The sequence below is a fragment of the Canis aureus genome, chromosome 23 (assembly GCF_053574225.1).
Source record: "Canis aureus isolate CA01 chromosome 23, VMU_Caureus_v.1.0, whole genome shotgun sequence".
Lineage (NCBI taxonomy): Eukaryota > Metazoa > Chordata > Mammalia > Carnivora > Canidae > Canis > Canis aureus.
The window spans coordinates 26,640,269-26,659,035 of NC_135633.1; the positions used below are offsets into that span (position 1 = coordinate 26,640,269).

The following is an 18,767-nucleotide window of genomic DNA, read 5'->3' on the forward strand; positions in this document are numbered from 1 at the left end:
AAAAATAAATAAATAAATAAATAAATAAATAAATAAATTCCATTAAAAAAAAAAAAAGAACGTCTCTGGAATTGCTAAGGTGATTAAATGAGGTAATGTATTAAAATACCTAGCACGGTGCCTGGCACATAATAGGTAGGTACTCAAGAAGTAACACTTCTTATTCCTCCCTCTGTGCCACCGCTCAGAACTGTAGAATGTCAGAGCCCAGAAGACCTCAGGAATCATCACTTCCCACTGTCTCCAGTACAAAGAGGGAAACTGAGGCCAGGGAAGGGTAGGGGTGCCGGGACCTAGACTGGAGTCCAGGAGTCCCGATCCTTCAGCCAGAGCGCCGCCCCCGCCGCCTGCGGCCTCTTCCAGACTCTTATCAGCACTCCCGGGTCCCCCAAGGGGCGGCGACCGGCCGGTCCAGGCTGGGCGGGACTCCAGGGGGTGCGTCCTGCCCGCCCCGCCCCGCCCCGCCCCGCCCCCGCTCGCGCTCCGGCTGGAGGCACGCGGGAGGCGGGGGGCGCTCGGCCAGGAGCCCGGCCGCCACGCTGCCCCTCGGTTTGCGGGTTCGCCTCCTAACGCCAGAGCGGGAGGGCTGCGGGTTCTCCTCTCAGCGCCGGAGCGAGCGACGTTCCCCGCCTGGGGCTGCCGGGGCCGCGTGGCCCAGGTGAGGGCCGTGCGGGGCGCGGGATCCAGGCGCAGGGGGAGGCCGGGGCGCGGTGAAGGGGGCCCGCCCGCTCCGGGCTCGCAGCGCTGCCCAGGTGGGTTCCCAGGGCTGAGTGTGTGTGTGTGATGTTGACGGTGTGGAAGACATTAGTATGAAATATGGGCAATGTGTGTGTGCTAAGCTGTATGCATTAGTCTGAGGGGGGGTGTGTATAGTGTAACCAATGGATTGTGGGGTGTGGCCACACGCAAGAGGTGTGTGTGGTACCTATCTACAGCTCTGGGTGACTGTGCCAGAGTAACCCAGGGGTTCCGTGTTGCCCTTGGTGTGTGCACACTGTGTGGCAGGAGCCACAGCACGAGGGTGCGTACGTGTGTGTTGCGCCTGTTTTGAGATGTATAATCTGCGCGTGCCACATCCGTGGTCCTGTGTGGTGTGCTGAGCCGGGTGATGGAAGGTGAGAAGCCTCTGTGTTGCCGTTTCCACCCACAGACTATTTTCCATGACCCTAGGGTGGTTCTTACTTTTCTACCCAGCACCCCTATAGGCTTGGAAGAATGAAAGTTCACCCCGGATCTGGGTGGAGGAAGTATAAACAGTCTCACGCTCTCACACACACACACACACGCACACAATCGTGCGCACACACACACACACAGAGCTTTTTTGAAGTCTAATTTTTTTAATCTTTAGAATTCATGTGGATTTTGCATTCCTCTCTGTAATATTTCTGCATTTGTTTTATTTCCTTTTTTAAAAGATTTTATTTATTTATTCATGAGAGACACACACAGAGAGAGAGAGAGAGGTAGAGACACAGGCAGAGGGAGAAGCAGGCTCCATGCAGGGAGCCCGATGTGGGACTCGATCTCGGGTCTGCAGGATCAGGCCTGGGCTGAAGGCGCCGCTAAACCACTGAGCCACCCCGGCTGCTCTCTGCATTTGGTTTAATGTAAAAATATTGTACTGATAAGTGAATTGACTCAAGGCTCAACAGGGTTTATCCTATGGTGGGAGTCCTCTGGCACCTGTAGAGTAGGAATCCCTTGTCTGTCCTCCAAACTGCGATGGCAGGGCTTTACACATCCTGGGGGAGTGTGGCAATGTGGTTGGTGTGGTTGTATGTGTGCAGCACTGTTGCGTTGTGGGCAACTGGAGTCATGTGTCACTGTGGGTACTGAATGTGAAGGAAGGGGTCACAGTGATGTGGGGGTATAGTCCCCTCGGAGGGGACTATAGTGGGGTCTGTTGGTTATTTCGAGTCCAGCAGCAGGAGAGATGAGCTCCTGGGGAAGAGCCCTGACCATTAGTGAGATTCTGATGTTTTCTCCACTGGCTGGGCTGGAAGAGTCTGCAGGCCCCCTGGGGACCACAGGGAAGGGGGTTCTCATAGCAGGCTACCAGCTGGGACTATTGAGGTGGTTGTGTTATCCAGGCTTGGTTAAATCCCAGCTCTGGCACTTTCTACATGTAGGACTTAGGTCAAAACCTCTCTGGACCTTAGTTTCTTCCTTTATGGAATGGAGACATTTATATATTTGCCTCATAGGGTCAGGGGATATAAGGATATAAAATGCTGGCACAATCTCCAGTACATAAAATCCCTTAATTGTTGGCGATAAAACTAAGTGCTGCTGATAAAACTATGATGGCTGTGATGGAGCCCCTACATAAAAGGGGTCCCTGCCTGCCTCAGGAACCTTGATTCCCACAGGAACAACGATTTCTCATGAGCTGGGCAGGTGGGAATCTGAGAGCCTTCCATTTAAGTGTGTCTAGGAGATCCATTCCTGTCCCCAATCTCCATCACAGTTTATTCTCAATGACTCTGTTTTCCTGGGAAGATACAGTCTGAAAGGGGAGGATGCCAAGTTTCTGGCAAGGCCTGGGATGGAGTGTGGAAGGGAGGCTGGGGTAAAGTGCAGGGGTGGCCACGGGTCTTGGATGGTGGCGCCTCTCTCCTGACAGACACTAGAGGAACAGTAAAATGCTGGCCTGTGTGTGTGTGTGTGTGTGTGTGTGTGTGTGTGTGTGTGTGTGTTTGGGGACTGGCAGGGGCAAGGGTACCCTTTGCCTGGAATGAGGAAAGTCAAGAAGGGCAAGATCAGGGATGTTTGGTTCCTGGCCCCAGGCAGGCCCTGGGGGCTTGGGGGAGGCAGTGAGGTCAGCGTTAGAGCAGATGGGCCTGAGCTCCATGGTGAGCTGACCCAGGAGACCCCTGAAGCGGGGCTCTGTTTTGGGGAGGGGAATGTTTGCATTGGTGGAGCTAGAGCCCTTGTTCCTGATGACTTCATTGGGGCAGTTTAGAGAAGGTGCCTGGAGGCCTCAGAGGAGGAAGGGACATAGAAGGCAGTGTTGGGAGCTGTGGAAACATATTTGGGAGGGCACCTAAATATATCCACTGTGGTGGCGGGGTGCTGTGATGGGCTGGCAGTGAGGCTCGGGACAGAGCAGACGCAGACCAGTGTCCTCACTGTCCCCAAGCAGAGAGTGCTCGGGCTGCAGTGACCCTGTGTGCTGCTCCAGGAGGCCTGGAGGACAGAACCTTGCTGGGTAGTAGGAGACCTGGCCGGGCCCTGACTGGCTGGGGGGCAAGGCCAGCTGTCTCTTCTCAGCTGTCAGATTTCTTTTAATCCACAATTCCAGCTATAATCATTCGTGATTCTATAGCCCTTGCTCCAAGAATCTATAATCCCAAATCACACATTCCTTTTTTTTTTTTTAAGATTTTATTTATTTATTCACAAGAAGCAGAGAGAGAGAGAGACAGAGACAGAGACAGAGACAGAGACAGAGACATAGGTGGGGGAGAAGCACGCTCCCTGCAGGGAGCCCGATGTGGGACTCGATTCCAGGGCCTTGGGACTATGTCCTGAGCCAAAGGCAGACGCTCAACCACTCAGCCACCCAGGAGTCCCTCAACTCACATATTCTTAAAGTCTATAATCTACGTTCTAACTTCCTGTGCCCCAGCTGTAACACTCCCTGATTCGAACTTAAATGTTCAAGGCTTCTGACCCTGGCTCTGGCAGCCTGACATTTGAAAGCTTATAAACTACCAGAGAAAATGTACCAGTGGTCACTTCTGCAGAATTGTTTGAGAAGCCCCAGGAAATCTCCCTCTATAGCCAACCACAAACATTGGAGCTGCTCTTCTGGGGTAAGAGAAGGTCCCTGGTAAAATGGCCACATGCTCCCTGGGATGAGTGACAGTGAACCCCGAGGCCCTTCCTCAACAGAACAATGGAGGTACTTGGAACTCATGGCTTTCAGGGAAGGGGGTGGCCCAGGAGAGAGTGCTTTGGATCAGAGGTTGTCATCATTCCCCTTGGTAGGAGGGAATTGTGGGATCACTGGGTTCCTGGAGGAGCCACAAAGAGGATGAAGGGAGAGGAAAAGAAATGGGACTGAGGAGATCCCAAAGGCAAACCTCACTATGTCTGAGACTCTCTAAGTAGCTTAGGTTATAGAGAAGACTCTTTTGGTGTTCCCATCATCAGCACCATTAATGCACAGCTGTGTTCGAACTCAGCATGGGCTGGGGATTGGAGGGCTGAAGGCCAGTGCTAGTGTCAGTGGTATGACTTTGCACAAGTCACTTTCCCTCTCCAGAACTCACTTTGGTCCTCTGGCAGACTTGGCAAACTGGCCCACAGGACTAAAACTCCCTGACCTCTCTGCTACCACTGACGACAGCAGCACCATTGTGGCCTCCCGGGAATCCCTGGGCCAGACTATAAACAGTAGCTGAATGGGTGGGGAGAGAATGAATAAATGAATGATCAGATGAAGAGTTATGAAAATACAGCACAAGGCACCATGACTGTGATCTCTCTTCCCTCCTCCATGCTCAGCCTCAGCACACATGTGAGAAACTGGTCTCAGAACTCAAAGAACTGGGGGGCTGGTCCTTTGGAAGAACCCGGGATTGGCTGAGAGTTATGAGACTGGGTGGGGTTGGGGGGACTCCCCGCGTGTCACCCCTTGTCCTAGAGCGTTTCCACTTCCAGCCCAGCCCTCAGCCTGCTGATTCACAATGCTCTCTGTGATTATTTCCCCATGACCACCCCTCCACCCCCAAGCTGATGATTGAAGGAAGGAACTGTAGTTTCCGGTGCAGCAGTTCTGGAGGCTGGGTGGGGAGCAGGAGCCTCCCAGAGGCTGGGAAGAGCAGAGGCCAGGCTGTGTGAAGCAGCGTGAGGACGGGAGTGGCCCACATCTGGGCAGTATTAGCATGAATGAAGAGGGGACAGATAGCATACTCATACCAGCGCCTACTGTGTGAGGTACTGTGCCCAGTCCTTATCTGTGTGCTCTCTGTCCTCCAGCCACCCTAGCAGGGGCAAAGGTGTCAGATACATTCTGGGCTTCTTCTTCCATTTGGTGATCAAGCCCCACTGCACCTGTCTCCCAAATATCTCTCCAATGGTCCCCTTGTCTCCAATCCTGTGACTTTGGCTCAGCTCAGGAATCCTCACAGCCTCCCACTGCCAACCCCATGCTTCCCTCCCTTTTTATTTTGGCTTCCAGGAAGCTCAGCCACCATCTTCATCTAGATTTCTCTACCATTTTTTCTGCCCTGCCTCTAATAGGATCATTTGGCCCAAGTGGCTATTGTCTGTGCTGTCTCTAGCCCTGTAAGGACAGAGTTGTAAATTCTAAAACAAATCATAAGTAAAATCTGATATTTCCTAGATTCTTAGGAAGAGGTCCACTGGCTCCTTGAGGTTTTCACTTTTTTGTTTATTGCTTATCTTACCACACTGACTCTTACCCAGACATGGAGACGCTGGTGTAGTGGATTCACAATCCAAAGCATTGTGTTCAAATCCTGGCTCTACTACTACTAGCTATATGAATTTTGAGCAAGTTACCCAACCACTCAGTCCCTCAATTCCCCATCTGCAATACAGGGATGGTAATGGTGTGTACCTTATAGGGGTGTATGAGGATCGAACGAGATGTTATAAGCATTGTGTGTTTGCCTGCACAGTTGTTACCCGAATTGGCCTTTGCCATCTTGGAAAGGCCATCAGGAAGAGGGACTGGATCTGTATAGAATGTTCTATATCAGCGTTTCTCAAATGTCAATGTATGCCTGGATCTCTTAGGATCTGATTCAGTAGGTTAAGGTCGGGCCTTAGGGTGCATTTCTAACACACTCTCAGATGATGCCAATGCTCCTGAGTAAAGTTCACACTTCAGTCTGTGCCGTGAGGACTTGGGTCAGGCTATGGCTGGAAACCATGGAGGAGACCCAGAGCGCAGTGGAGGAGCCTGGGACTGGTACCAACCCACACCATCCTGAAGTTCTGAGGAAGCTAGACTCCAAGTCTGAGACAAGGACTGAGATGCTCTTCTTCACCACTAGGTCACTGACACTCAGAAGAGCTCAATAAATATAGATTGAATGATGAATGACTCAAAAATCTAGTGAAGTGGGGGCTCCAGGGAGGTGACTGGGCTCTCTCTACCTAGGAATGGTCCTGTCCCTGTTAGAACTCCTCTTTCCCACATTTTCCCCTTTAAGCTCCCATATTCAGAGTGATTAGTCTGTCTAAGGCCTCTTGAGCTGGTAACACACAGGCTGGTGACAAACAGGGCTGGGCAGGTTGAGGACCACACTCCTGAGAGGACCTTTGCTTGCTCCTCTGAGCATTCTAGGCAGGGCTTGTGTGGGATGGCTGAAGGGGATGGGCCAGACAAACCATCTTGTGTCTCCTTGGGGACCCCTTGGCCTCTCTGGGAGGAAGCCAAAGAAGGGCCTGGGCACCCAAGGACTCAGCTCTTCCCCCTCTGCCTCTTTCCTGGTTCTGAAAGATCTTTGTATGAAACTGGCTGTGGAGCTGATCAGTAGCCCTATGCAAGGCTGTATGTAAGTGCACATTTATGTGGGTGCATGTGTGCATGATGGGGATGGTGTGCCCCAGAGTGTGACAGGTGCCTGGGCATATGCATGTGTGTGGACCTGTGTGGGTTGTATGGGGATGTGTAGGGCCTGGGTGTGCGGGTGTGTAACAATGAGGGATTGCACTCACTGGAACATGCTCCTTCCTCCTCTGCCAGTTCTCTGTGGCTCCTCTGTACTTCCCTATCATGGGAAACAGCAGACCCCAGGCTCTGGATAGAATGAGGTGCCCAGGTTGCAGAGAAGGAAAGCTGAGGTGCAGCAAGAGAGTCTAGCTTCCCCCTGTCTGAGGAGACCACCAGGCATGCTGCCTACAAGCCTCAAGTAGGGGTCAGGTCCCTTGGTGACCCCAGAGGGACCAGGTCTACCCCCTTAGCCTGGGGCCAGGTGGTCTCCTGTTTCAGAGAACTGAGGATTCCTCTTGGCTCCGGGGAGCAGCAAGGAGCCAGTGAGCAGTAGCCTTGGGTGCCTGGGATGTGCAGGACACTGCTCCTGCTGGCCAGTGGCTCATCACAGGCCTTCTCTGTGGTTGACTCATGTGGGCAGAAATGGCTTTATCTGACAGCTGGAGAAACCCAGATTCAGGAAGACGGGAGACTTTCCCAGCGGAGTAGCTGCAGCTGTACTGTGAGCCCAGCCCAGGCTGAGGAAGGGGGACCTTGAGACCTGGCTGGCAGTGGCTGCCTGGGGAGGGGACCCTGGAGGCAGGGTTCTAAGGTCAGCTTGGCCAGTTTGTGGCCAACACCTTACAATGAGGACATGGTGGGGAGGGGGATGTAAAATGTAAAGAGCTTGGCTATTGTACAGAGACTGAGGGGTTCCTGTTAGTGGTTGAGGGCAGGAGGGTGACTGTGGAGAGGTCAGTGCCCACATGCAGCAGAGGGTCCGAGGACCCAAGAGCCGGGGCTTTGGCTTTGGGCACACACCCAACATGAAGAGCCTACACCCAGAGCTAAGCTGGGAGGGCCTGAGCCTGAGTTAATCCTCTAAGCCTTCCTCCTCCTCTTGTGTAACTGCTTTTGTTCCTGGGGGAAAATCGAGAGCCTGCAGTGACCAGGAACCCCACAAATCTCCTGTGGTATCTGGGCCTGCCCGGGATTGTGGCAAAGATTGTCAAGCCTGGGAAAATGAAGCCTATGAACTGGAAGTTCACAGGAGTGGGCACATGTGTGCATCACATGCAGAGACACAGGCATAGGCAAACATGCATGGAACAAACGTACACACTCCAGGACTGCTCATGTGGACACACACATGTGCCACATACACACAGGTGCACCTGCATGTACATGTGAGTACATGTACATCTTTCAGGTCAGACCCACACATGGCTGACACCCCTCCTTTGCAGACATGCGTGTACCTGACGTTCATCTAGTTACATCCTCTTCCCCCGGGGGACCTGAGGTAGGGGATGGGTGACCCTTCTAACTACCTCAAGCCTTCACCTTCTCCTCCCAGAATTCGTTTTCCTGGACCTCCTAGCCTTGTCCCTTTCCATGTCTCCCTCCTCATCTTCTTACCACAAGGACACAGGAGAGGCTTTTCCTGTCAGCTGTTGGCCTGCTGGTTGGGAACAGAGGTGGTTTTATCTTCTCTGAATTTCTACTTAGTTCCCATCAAGCACCAAGGGCCTGCTCTGGGGGCTGTCTCAGGGTCCCCCAAGCATGAGGGGGCTATTTTTCAAACAAGCAAGGATGGTAAGGATATAACATCTCCTGTCACATGGGTAGCACCTAAAAGTTTGCAAACTGCCCTCTTTTTTTTTTTTTTTAAGATTTTATTTATTTATTCATGAAAGACACAGGGAGAGAGAGAGGCAGAGACATAGGCAGAGGGAGAAGCAGGCTCCATGCAGAGAGCCCGACGTGGGGCTTGAACCCAGGTCTCCAGTATCACACCCTGGGCTGAAGGCGGCGCTAAACCGCGGCGCCACCGGGGCTGCCCAACTGCCTTCTTGACAGGGTCTTGCTTGTTCATTATGACAGCCCCGAGATATAGGTGCCTTCATTTCCTCCATGTGACAGCTTAAGAAACCGAGGCCCACAAAGGACCTGCCTGAAGTCCCACAGCAGGATGAGGGAGAGTTAACCAAAACCCTAGTCTCCTGAGCTTGCACTGGGGAGAAGTGGTTTCAGCCTCATGGGGCTTGGAGAACAAGATTGTGGCCTGTTCAAGCTGGGAGGATGGGGCAGGCTGCGACTACCAGGTGGGCCCAGTGGAGGAGCACCTCATACTCCTTTACCAGGAGTTGGCTGAGGGCATAGACAGCCCCTCATAAGTCGGCGCTCTGCCGTGAGGCTCAGCCCTGAGTCCACCCTTGTGGACATGCCAGAGGAGAAGGCAGGAGAGAGAACAAGGATACCTTCACCTTGTTGTGTGATCCAGGCTAGTGCCTTCATATCTCTGGGCCTCATGCCCTCTCAACAATGGGATACTAGACTTGAGTGGAAAATTTGGAGCCTTCAGAAGGCTTCCCCATGGTTGTGAGTAGATGCTCCATGCCAGAGACCTGGTGGCCCTGAACTAAGGCCTGTGCCCCAGAGCCCTGGCCTGCTTTTAAGATCCCCTGAGGCAGGGCCTGGCACAGAATGGGGACTTGGGGTTTGGGGTCTCCTCTGGACTGGGCAGGGGGTGGTGATGTGAGAAGAGGACCTGGCAACTCCAGATGGTGCCTGTCCAGCTTGGCTGAGATTGCAACCACATGGTTCTTTGCCCTTTACCCTTCCTTATGTTCCTCTATAGCATACTACCTGACCTGCTATGTATTTACTAAACTCGTTAACTAAAATATACTAGTCTCTCTGCTAGAATACAAGTAATACAAGGGCAAGGGCTTTGTTTTGTGTTCTCAAGTGCCTTGGACATTACCTGCACAGAGTAGGTGCCCAATAAGTACTTGTAAAAAACAGAAAGAAAGAAGAAAAAGAAAAAGAAAGAAAGAAAGAAAAGAAAGAGGGACGTGCCTGGGTGGCTCAGCGGTTGGGCGCCTGCCTTCGGCCCAGGGCATGATCCTGGAGACCCGGGGGTCAAGTCCCACATCGGGCTCCCTGCATGGAGCCTGCTTCTCCCTCTGCCTCTCTCTCTCTCTGTGTCTCTCATGAATAAATAAATAAATTCTTTAAAAAGAAAGAAAGAAGAAAGAAAGAAAGGAAGGAAGGAAGGAAGGAAGGAAGGAAGGAAGGAAGGAAGGAAGGAAGGAAGGGGACCAATCTTAGGGAGGGGGAGGAACTATCACAGCCACTCATCAAGCCCAAGCTCGAAGATGGATTAGAGCTGTTGAAGAGAATGGTGGCCTAGGCTCAGTTTTTCCCCCAAATCACCCTCAATCTGAGGAGCCATCCTTGGCCCTTAGCGGGAGCAGGTCAGAGCTGGAATCAGAGCTGTAGACACCAGAGCTATTAACTTCAGGGTCTCGGCTTCTTTTAATGGATCTTCCAAGCACTGTTAAGAAAACCAGGTCCATTGTTCCTGGTGGCATCAAGAAGCAGGGCCAGGACTCTCTCCAGATCTTTCTGAGAAAGGCCAGGACAGGGCTGAGAGGTGGGGTGGAAAGGAGGGGGAGAAAATGGTTACTGGCAGGTGCCTCCCTATGCCAAGCCTGGTCCTTAAATGCTCTGTCTCAGGTGTTCATCCCAACAGCCCTCAGGCTAAGTGAGTGATACCCACTCCGCAGGTCAGCACACCTAGAGGATGAAGTGACCACTCACAACTGGGTAGTAGTTGAATGAGCTCAAATGTTCTTGGGATTTGAGCCCCAGCCCTGCCTCTTGCCAGCTTTGTGCTGTAGCAAGTTACTTCCCCTCCTTGATTTCTTGGTTTCTTGCTACCTCCTGCGACTTCTGTGAAACACGCACGTGACAGTTCGTGGCATAGGAACTGACTAGCTAGAGGGATTGGTCTGGGAGTCAGAATTTGCTCCAGCACTTCATGGACCAACGTGGAACTCACTAACCCCTGGGTGAGTGTTCTGTGTCAGTACCTGAGCCCCTACCTCCTCTCAAGGCCTTGTGCACAGTCCACTGTGGCTCATCACAGGCTGGAGTGGGGTGGGAGAAGACTTGGGGGTCCTCCTCCCTTCCTTGTCTTGGTTGCACCTAGAGCCTGCAGCTGCACAGGGCAGAGGAGATGGGGACATAGGGACTGAGCAGGGCGTCAGTGGAGGGGTGGAATAGTAAAGACAAAATTGGGAGCCACATCATAGGTCTGGTTTGGAGTCTTAAGTAGCACAGGACAAGTTCCCTCTCTGGGCCTCAATGTTCACTCTATAAAATGGGGATAACACAATCTCCTCCTGAGTATTTGAAAACTGTTAGATGTTCTATGCTAGTGAGGATCCTCCAGGGAGGAGCTGGGCTCTGGGAGCTTATGGTGGGAGAGGCTAAGAAGGATTAGGTGGCCAGATGGGAGTACACAGAGAAGGCCCTTGGGAAACTCTTGCCTCTCCTATCCCAGCTAAATCTCAAGACAGCCTAGAGCTGACCCCTTGTGACTGGTGGGGAAAGTGAGTTCTTGAGTCCAAGTGAACTGCTGAAGGAGGGTGAAGTGGGGTGAATGAGTAAATCTGGGGAAGGAAGCTGGGTTAAAACTTTCCTGAGGTTTCTGCTGTTGTTCAACTCCTGCTGACACCTCAGGGGTGGGGTTAGGGTGGATGGGTGGAGATAGGAACTGAGGCAGCACAGCCCTGGGATGGGCCCTGGATGCGTCCTGAAGATGCCTGGGATTCATCTATCTTGCCTGCTCCGGAAAGGTTCGCAATTCACGGACAATCTCTCCACCCATCCACCTCAAATGATATGATAAATGAGAAGGCTCTTTGCAAACTCTAAAGTGCTGTGCCTCTGAGGGTAGATGTGATGTATGTGCAAGCCCCTGGGTATGTACGCACAAGTGAGAATGTGCAGCTTGTGAGTGTGTGTGCACATGTGTGCAATGTGTGTGCATGTACATGTTCCCCTGGCCTGGCTGGGTGGGGTAACTCCACGCTGCCCAAGGCTCCCTGCTTGGCTAGGTATTTGTCTCCTCTAAATTTCTTAAAATCTTGTTTTGTGTGTGTTTCCTCACTGTTTCTGAGTTTACCCAAAAGGGGGCAGGCCATGGTCCAGAAACCTAGCAATTATCTCTGAGCCTGGTGACTCTTCTTCCCTCCTGCCCTCCCTCACCTCATCCTGTGGCTGTCTCTAGAGGCCTGGCTGCCTGGCGTTCCCAGCATGGCCTGGTCTGCAGAGCTGGGACCTTGCCTGGCTCCTCTGTGGTGGCTGACCAGCCACCCACTTTTCCTTCCATGACTCTATGCTGGCTGCTGTCATATCATTATCCCATTGACTCTAAACACCATGTGGCACCCTCCAGAGGTCCTCTTACTATTCCAGTTTTACCAGTAGGAAATGAAGTGCTAGTGAGGGGAAGTGGCTTTACCAGAGTTATCCAGCCAACTAGTGGCATTTCTGGAGTCTCAACCCCTGCCTAACTCTAGAGACGTTATTCTTAACTCTTGTGACTCACCTAGCGGGCATGTGCTGGCTGGTTGTCTGGATGAATAAATGAATGAAAGAACGAATGAATTGCTTGGTCAGTATTGAGCTGAAAGAGCAGGTGAAGTGATAATAACAATGGCTGCCATTTATTGAGCACCTACTGTGTGCTGAGTGCCCCAAAGCACTTAGATTGAGCCAACGAATACAACCAAGATTATTGTTACTGCATTTTGTAGTTGAGGAGGCTGAGGTTCAGAGAGGTTAAAGTGTGGGACCTGGGATTAGAATTTGTCCTCCCCAGAGGAGGGATGAGTTGGCAGGGTCTGGCGACTGGTGCTCACTGTAGCAGAGGCCAGACAAGACTCTCAGGAAGCTGTGTCTACAAGGTTCTCCCCAATGACACTCCACCCCACCCCTCTGGTCCTGGGGCCATTTCCGCATTTTTCTCTGAAATGGGTTTCTATTTCAGTCTGAGGTGGTACTGCTGGCCCAGCTCTTCCTCTCTGACTGTTGGCATGTCTGGTAAAGGGCCAGAGCCACAGCTTGGGCAAATGGAGATATCCTTCTGTTCCCCCAGCACTAGGGCTGGCCATGTCATTAACAACTCCCATGAAAGGGCAGGCCCGTGCAAGATGCAGCTGTAGGTCTATGGAGATGGCCTAGGCTAGGTCTGTGGCACCTGTGCTGGATGCCAGGGACCCAGGAATGAGTAGATACAACTTTCCACTTAGCCAACTTGGGACAGGTGCTGAGGCCTGGGTGGGTTAAATCTATAGTTGGGGGCAGAGCCTGGCATCCTGACTCCCAGGGCAGTACTTGTTTGGGGAACCTGGGACAGAGTGAGGACTATTCTGTGGCCTCAGGAGTGAGCTGACCTGTGGTGTCTAGGAGTCAGATCTCAGCTTAAAGGGATGACATAGTCTCTGTCAAGCTGGTGGGTTGAGAACCAGCCATTCAGGTCAGCAAAGTTTCCTGAGCATCTCCTATTAAGGAGCAGAGGTTGGGGGAACACTCTGTACAGGAAAAAGAAATCAGATGTTGAAATCCCAGCTGGGTTTTGTTTTTTTTTTAAGATTTTATTTATTTATTTATGAGAGATACAGAGAGAGAGAGAGAGGCAGAGACACAGGCAGAGGAAGAAGCAGGCTCCATGCAGGGAGCCCGATGTGGGACTCAATCCCAGAAATCCGGGATCACGTCCTAAGCTGAAGGCAGAGGCTCAACTGCTGAGCCCCCCAGGCATTCCCCCAGCTGGGTTTGAATCTAGGCACCAGCATTTGCTGGCTGTGTGATCTCAGACAAGCTATCTAACTTCTTGGAATTTCAGTTTCCCTACTTGTAAACTGGGGTGATAGAGCATACCTGACCAACTCATGGAGTGGTAAACAAGATAATGCACATAGCATTACTGTAAGTTCTTAGGAAGTTTTAAATCACTCCCCTCCTCACCCTAGGAGGAGATACTTCTTTAGGCAGCAGCTATTCTGATGGTTGATGTAAGAGACAAAATTTATAAGATGTAAGGATGAACACTTCAGATTTGCCAACATTTGACATTATGGGGCACAGTCTCATTTCTCATATCACAAAGGGGAAACAGAGATTTGGAAAAGCTGATGTGTGAGGTAGCCGGAAATGCCTCTGTTATAAAAAGTTGCTGGAATAAATCCAACAGCCCCCAACCTGGGTCTCCTGACAAAGCCGGAAACCTCCCTGTCGTCTCCCAGCCTTAGTGAGATTCACTGAGGACTTACTTTGTGCCAGGCCTACACCACAGCTTTATTATAGAAGTATCTTTACATACAGTAACTACAACCATGAAAGGCGAATACTGTAACTTATGTTTAATAAGTGAGGAACCTGAGACTGGGAGAGTCGCATAGATAATAGAAGCAAAGGGAGGAGTCTGACCCAGGAAAGTCTAGCCTTGAAACCCATGACTCTCCTATTCCGTGGGGTACTTGTTCCATATAAGTTGTCAGGCTTCAGATCAGAAATACATAAAATAAGATGGTAAAATGTGAATGACAACATGAAAAAGGAGTAATTAGGAAAATATAAATCAAAATCATAATATAATACCACTTTATACCCATTAGGGTGGCTATAATGGGGCAGACAATAGCAAATGTTGGGGGGAGAGTGGGGAAATTGGAACTCTCATACATTGCTGCTGGGAATGTGAAATGGTACAGCCACTTTGGAAAATAGTTCGATGACTTCTCAAAAATTTCAATGTAGCATTACTATAGGACCCAACAATTCCTCTCCTAGGTATATACCCAAGAAAATTGAAAACATATATCCACACAAAAATTTATACACAAATGTTCATAGCTGTGTCATCCCTAATAGCCAAAAAGGGGAAACAACCCAAAATGTTCGTCAACTGATGAATGGAGAAACAAAACACGGTACCCTCCAATGGAATATTATTCACCTATAAAAATGAAATTCTGATCCATGCTACAGCATGTATGAATCTTAGACATTTTGCTAAGTGAAATAAGCCAGAAACAAAACGGCACATATTATATGATTCCATTTACATGAAGTATCCAGAATGGGCAAACCCATAAATACTGGAAGTTAGTAAGTAATTTCCACAAGATGGAAGGAGAGAGGAATGAGAAGTGCTAATGGTACAAGATTTCTTTTGCACAATCTTGTGAATATGCTAAAAGCCCCTGAATTATACACTTTGAAAGTGTGAATTTTATGGTAGGTGAATTACATATTAATTATTTAGAAAACAGAAGCAGAAACATACAGGATCCACTGAAGGTTGAGACTAATGTGGATGCTAAGGTGGAAACACAGGGAAATTCGACCATGAGCTTCCTGGCAGCTGGAACAAAGAGGCAGAAGCAACCTCCCAGAGAAAGAAAGTGCCAGCTCCTGAGGAAAGCCAACTCTTCCAGGGCTTCACTCTTGGGCGAGATTCCTACAAGCCTGAGTTGGCTGACTATCATAATAAATTATCGAAACACAAATTTCCTACATCTCCCACCTGAGGTTCTGATGCAAGTAGTATCCAGAACTGTGAATGGCCTGTGATTTTACCATACATCCAAGCCGACAGGTTAGCCTACTGCATTTTCATGGATGCTGGTAGAAGACACCTGGATGAAGAACTTTGTTGGGGATGAAGAACTTTGGTTCTTCTGGTGGGAAATGAAGGAACAGAAGCAGGGAGAATGTGAGTATTAGGACTGGTTCATCAAGCCCCAGTTCCCACAAGGCAATAGGACATGAGGCCAGATAACACCTGCACACATGGTGGGTTGCATTCCAAGAGAGGAGCCTGGACCTGAAGCAACTAGAATCTTTTATAATGGGCAGTCAGCCTGCCTGACCTTTGGCCCAGAGGAAGGCATCACCAAATGTGTAGGGTTTTTCCCTCCTGACGTCAGCCAGCTCTGACACCAACTCTGAAGTGTAGCACAGACCTCATAGGTCAAGGGCTCCGTCCCACAGGACAAGACTGCCCCGACCCCCATTCAGATGCCAGTCACAAGTCCTAGACTTCTGCTTCTGACTGACTGGCTTCCTTCAACCCTCATCTCAGGTTTGATAATTTGCTTGAATGGCTCACAGAACTCAAGAAAGCACTTCATTGAACTAATACCAGATTATTATTATTATTATTATTATTATTATTAATTTTTATGATTTTATTTATTTATTTGAGAGAGAGAAAGAGAGAAAACATGATCAGAGGAGGGACAGAGGGAGAAGCAGACTCCCTGCTGAGCAAGAAACCTAACACGAGGCTCAATCCCAGGACTCTGGGGTCATGACCTGAGCCAAAGGCAGATGCTTAACCCACTGAGCCACCCAGGAGCCCCCTATAGATTATTATAAAGGATACAGGAACAACCAAATGGAAGAGATGCATAGGGCAAGGTATAAGGGAAGGGGCACCATCTTCCCAGCACTCTGATGTGTTCACCAACCTGGCAGCTCTCCAAACCCTGCCATTTTGGGTTTTTTATGGAGACATCATTGTATAGGCATGATTGCATAAATCACTGGCCATTGGCAACTGACCCAATCCCCAGCCCCTTTCCTTTCCCTGGAGATTAGAGAGCAGGGCTGAAAGTTCTAAGTTTCTAATCAAGATTTGTTCTTTCTGGCAACCAGCCCCCATCCTGAAATCATTCAGGGGCCTGCCAAGAGTCAACTTATTAGAACAAAAGATGCTCCTATCATGCAGGAAATTCCACAGAATTTAGGAGCTCTGTGTCAGGAATCAGGGACAAAGACAATATATACATATATTTTTTAAAGGTTTATTTATTTTAGAGAGAGTATGAGTCGGGGGAAGTGAAGAGGGAGAGACAGAATCTTTTTTTTTTTTTAATTTTTTTTATTTATTCATGATAGGCACACAGTGAGAGAGAGAGAGAGAGAGGCAGAGACACAGGCAGAGGGAGAAGCAGGCTCCATGCACCGGGAGCCCGATGTGGGATTCAATCCCGGGTCTCCAGGATCGCGCCCTGGGCCAAAGGCAGGCGCCAAACCGCTGCGCCACCCAGGGATCCCGGAGAGAGAGAATCTTAAGCAAACTCCCCACTGAGGGCAGAGCCAGACCTGAGGCTCGATCCCACAACCCTGAGATCATACCTGAGCCAAAACCAAGAGTCAGCTGCTTAACCGGCTGAGCCACCCAGGTGCCCCTCAAAAATATATTTCTTATACTACATATAAAAATTACCATTTTAACCTTTTTGAATGCACAATTTAGTGGCATTAAGTACATTGTGTGTAACCCATAACTACCATCCATCTCCAGAACTTTTTTGTCATCCCAATCTGAAACACTGTACCCACTAAATAACTCCCTATTTCTCTCTCTCCAGCCCCAAGTACCCAGTATTCTTCTTTCTGTCTCTATAAATTTGACCATTTTAAGTTCCTCACATAGATGGAATTATATAGGATTTGTCCTTTGTATCTGGTTCAGTTCACTTAGCATAATGTTTTCAAGGTTCACCCATGTTATAACATGTCAGAATTTCCTTCTAAGGCTGTGTTCTATTGTATGTATAGACCACTGTTCATTCATTCTTCTGTTGATGGACATTTCGGTTGTTTCTACCTTTTGGCTATTTTGTTTTTTGTTTTTATTTTATTTTATTTTTTTTAATTTTTATTTATGATAGTCACACACACACACACACAGAGAGGCAGAGACACAGGCAGAGGGAGAAGCAGGCTCCATGAACCGGGAGCCTGACATGGGACTCGATCCCGGATCCCCAGGATCACGCCCCGGGCCAAAGGCAGGCGCCAAACCGCTGCGCCACCCAGGGATCCCCCTTTTGGCTATTTTGAATAATGCTACTGTGAACATTGGTGTATACCTATCCTTTTGAGTCTATTTAAAAATAAGTTTCAATTATTTTTAGCTTGATGTGAAATTGCTGGATCTTATGGCCGTTCTAGGAGTTTTGAGTTCTATGAGTTTGTTCGTTTGTTGTTGAGAAACTGCCAAACTGTTTCTCAAAGCAGCTGTACCATTTTACATTCCCATCAGCAATGCAGGAGGGTTCTAGCATCTCCACGTCCTCACCAGTACTTGCTATTTCCTGTTTTTTTTTTTTTTAATAGCCATCCTAATAATGAGTGTGAGGTGGTATCTCATAATGGTTTTGACTTGAATCTCCCTAATGATGAGTCATGTTTAACATTTTTTTCTTGAGCCTATTGGCCATCTGTATGTCTTCCAAGGAGAAATTTCTATTCAAGTCTTTTGACATTTTTTGAATTAGGTTGTTTGGTTTTATGTTGTGAGTTATGTCTTTGTGTAATGTGGATATTAATCTTTTATCAGATATATGATTTGGAAATCTCTCCCAATCTCCAGGGTTGCCTTTTCACCCTGTTGATAGTACCCGTTGATGCACTAAAGTTTTAAATTTTGATGAAATCCAATTTATCTGGGTTTTGTTGTTGTTGTTGTTGTTGTTGTTGTTATTGCCTGTACTTTTGACATCATATTGGTCAGGGCTGCTTTGATTGCAAGTGACAAATGTAACTGATGTAGGCAAGAAAGATTTTAGTTACTGTAAAGAAAAAATTGAAGGTAGACCTAGATCAGGTCTGGTGAAAGCTAGCAGCTACAATGATGCCATCAGCATTTTGTATCCTTTCTACTTGCTTCCTACGTCCTCCTGCAAGTTCTTCCTAGAAGCACTAGGCTTCCATGGCCCTCACAACTAATATTCCTACAGAAAAGGGGAGAGAACCTTTCATACTGGTTCCATCAAAATTCACGGAGCAAACTTTTAAAAAAATTTTTTTTTATTTATGATAGTCACAGAGAGAGAGAGAGAGGCAGAAACATAGGCAGAGGGAGAAGCAGGCTCCATGCACCGGGAGCCCGACGTGGGATCCGATCCCGCGTCTCCAGGATTGCGCCCTGGGCCAAAGGCAGGCGCTAAACCGCTGCGCCACCCAGGGATCCCTCATGGAGCAAACTTTGATTGGTTTCCCCTAAACAGGGGTCTGTGTGGATGCTTTAACGATCAGCTCTGGGTCAGGTGCCCACTTGGAGTGGACAAAATTTCCATGCAATGGGAGAAGGAGCTCCCCATAGCAAGAGATGCTTGACAGGCAATCATTCTTCCCTAGAAGAGGTCTCGGAAAGGACATCCCTCACCTCAGGCTTCCCATGGGGAGCACCGAGAGAAGTAGAAGAAATCCTTTTAGTTGCTCCCTG

At 49.3% G+C, this 18,767-nt stretch overlaps 1 protein-coding gene across 10 annotated transcripts in view; it reads left to right on the plus strand.

Annotated features, from left to right (window-relative positions):
* The first annotated feature begins 466 nt into the window (after nucleotides 1–466).
* Nucleotides 467–18,767, plus strand: part of P2RY6 (pyrimidinergic receptor P2Y6) — a 37,304-nt gene continuing 19,003 nt past the window's right edge. For 4 of the 10 annotated variants that reach the window (XM_077866938.1, XM_077866927.1, XM_077866930.1 and 1 more), the window contains exon 1: nucleotides 467–658. The gene's annotated coding sequence lies outside the window, so the exon portion shown is untranslated. Of the gene's footprint in view, nucleotides 753–10,434; nucleotides 10,528–18,767 lie in introns of those variants that run through there. The other 6 variants (XM_077866936.1, XM_077866931.1, XM_077866929.1 and 3 more) reach the window with 6 other exon arrangements.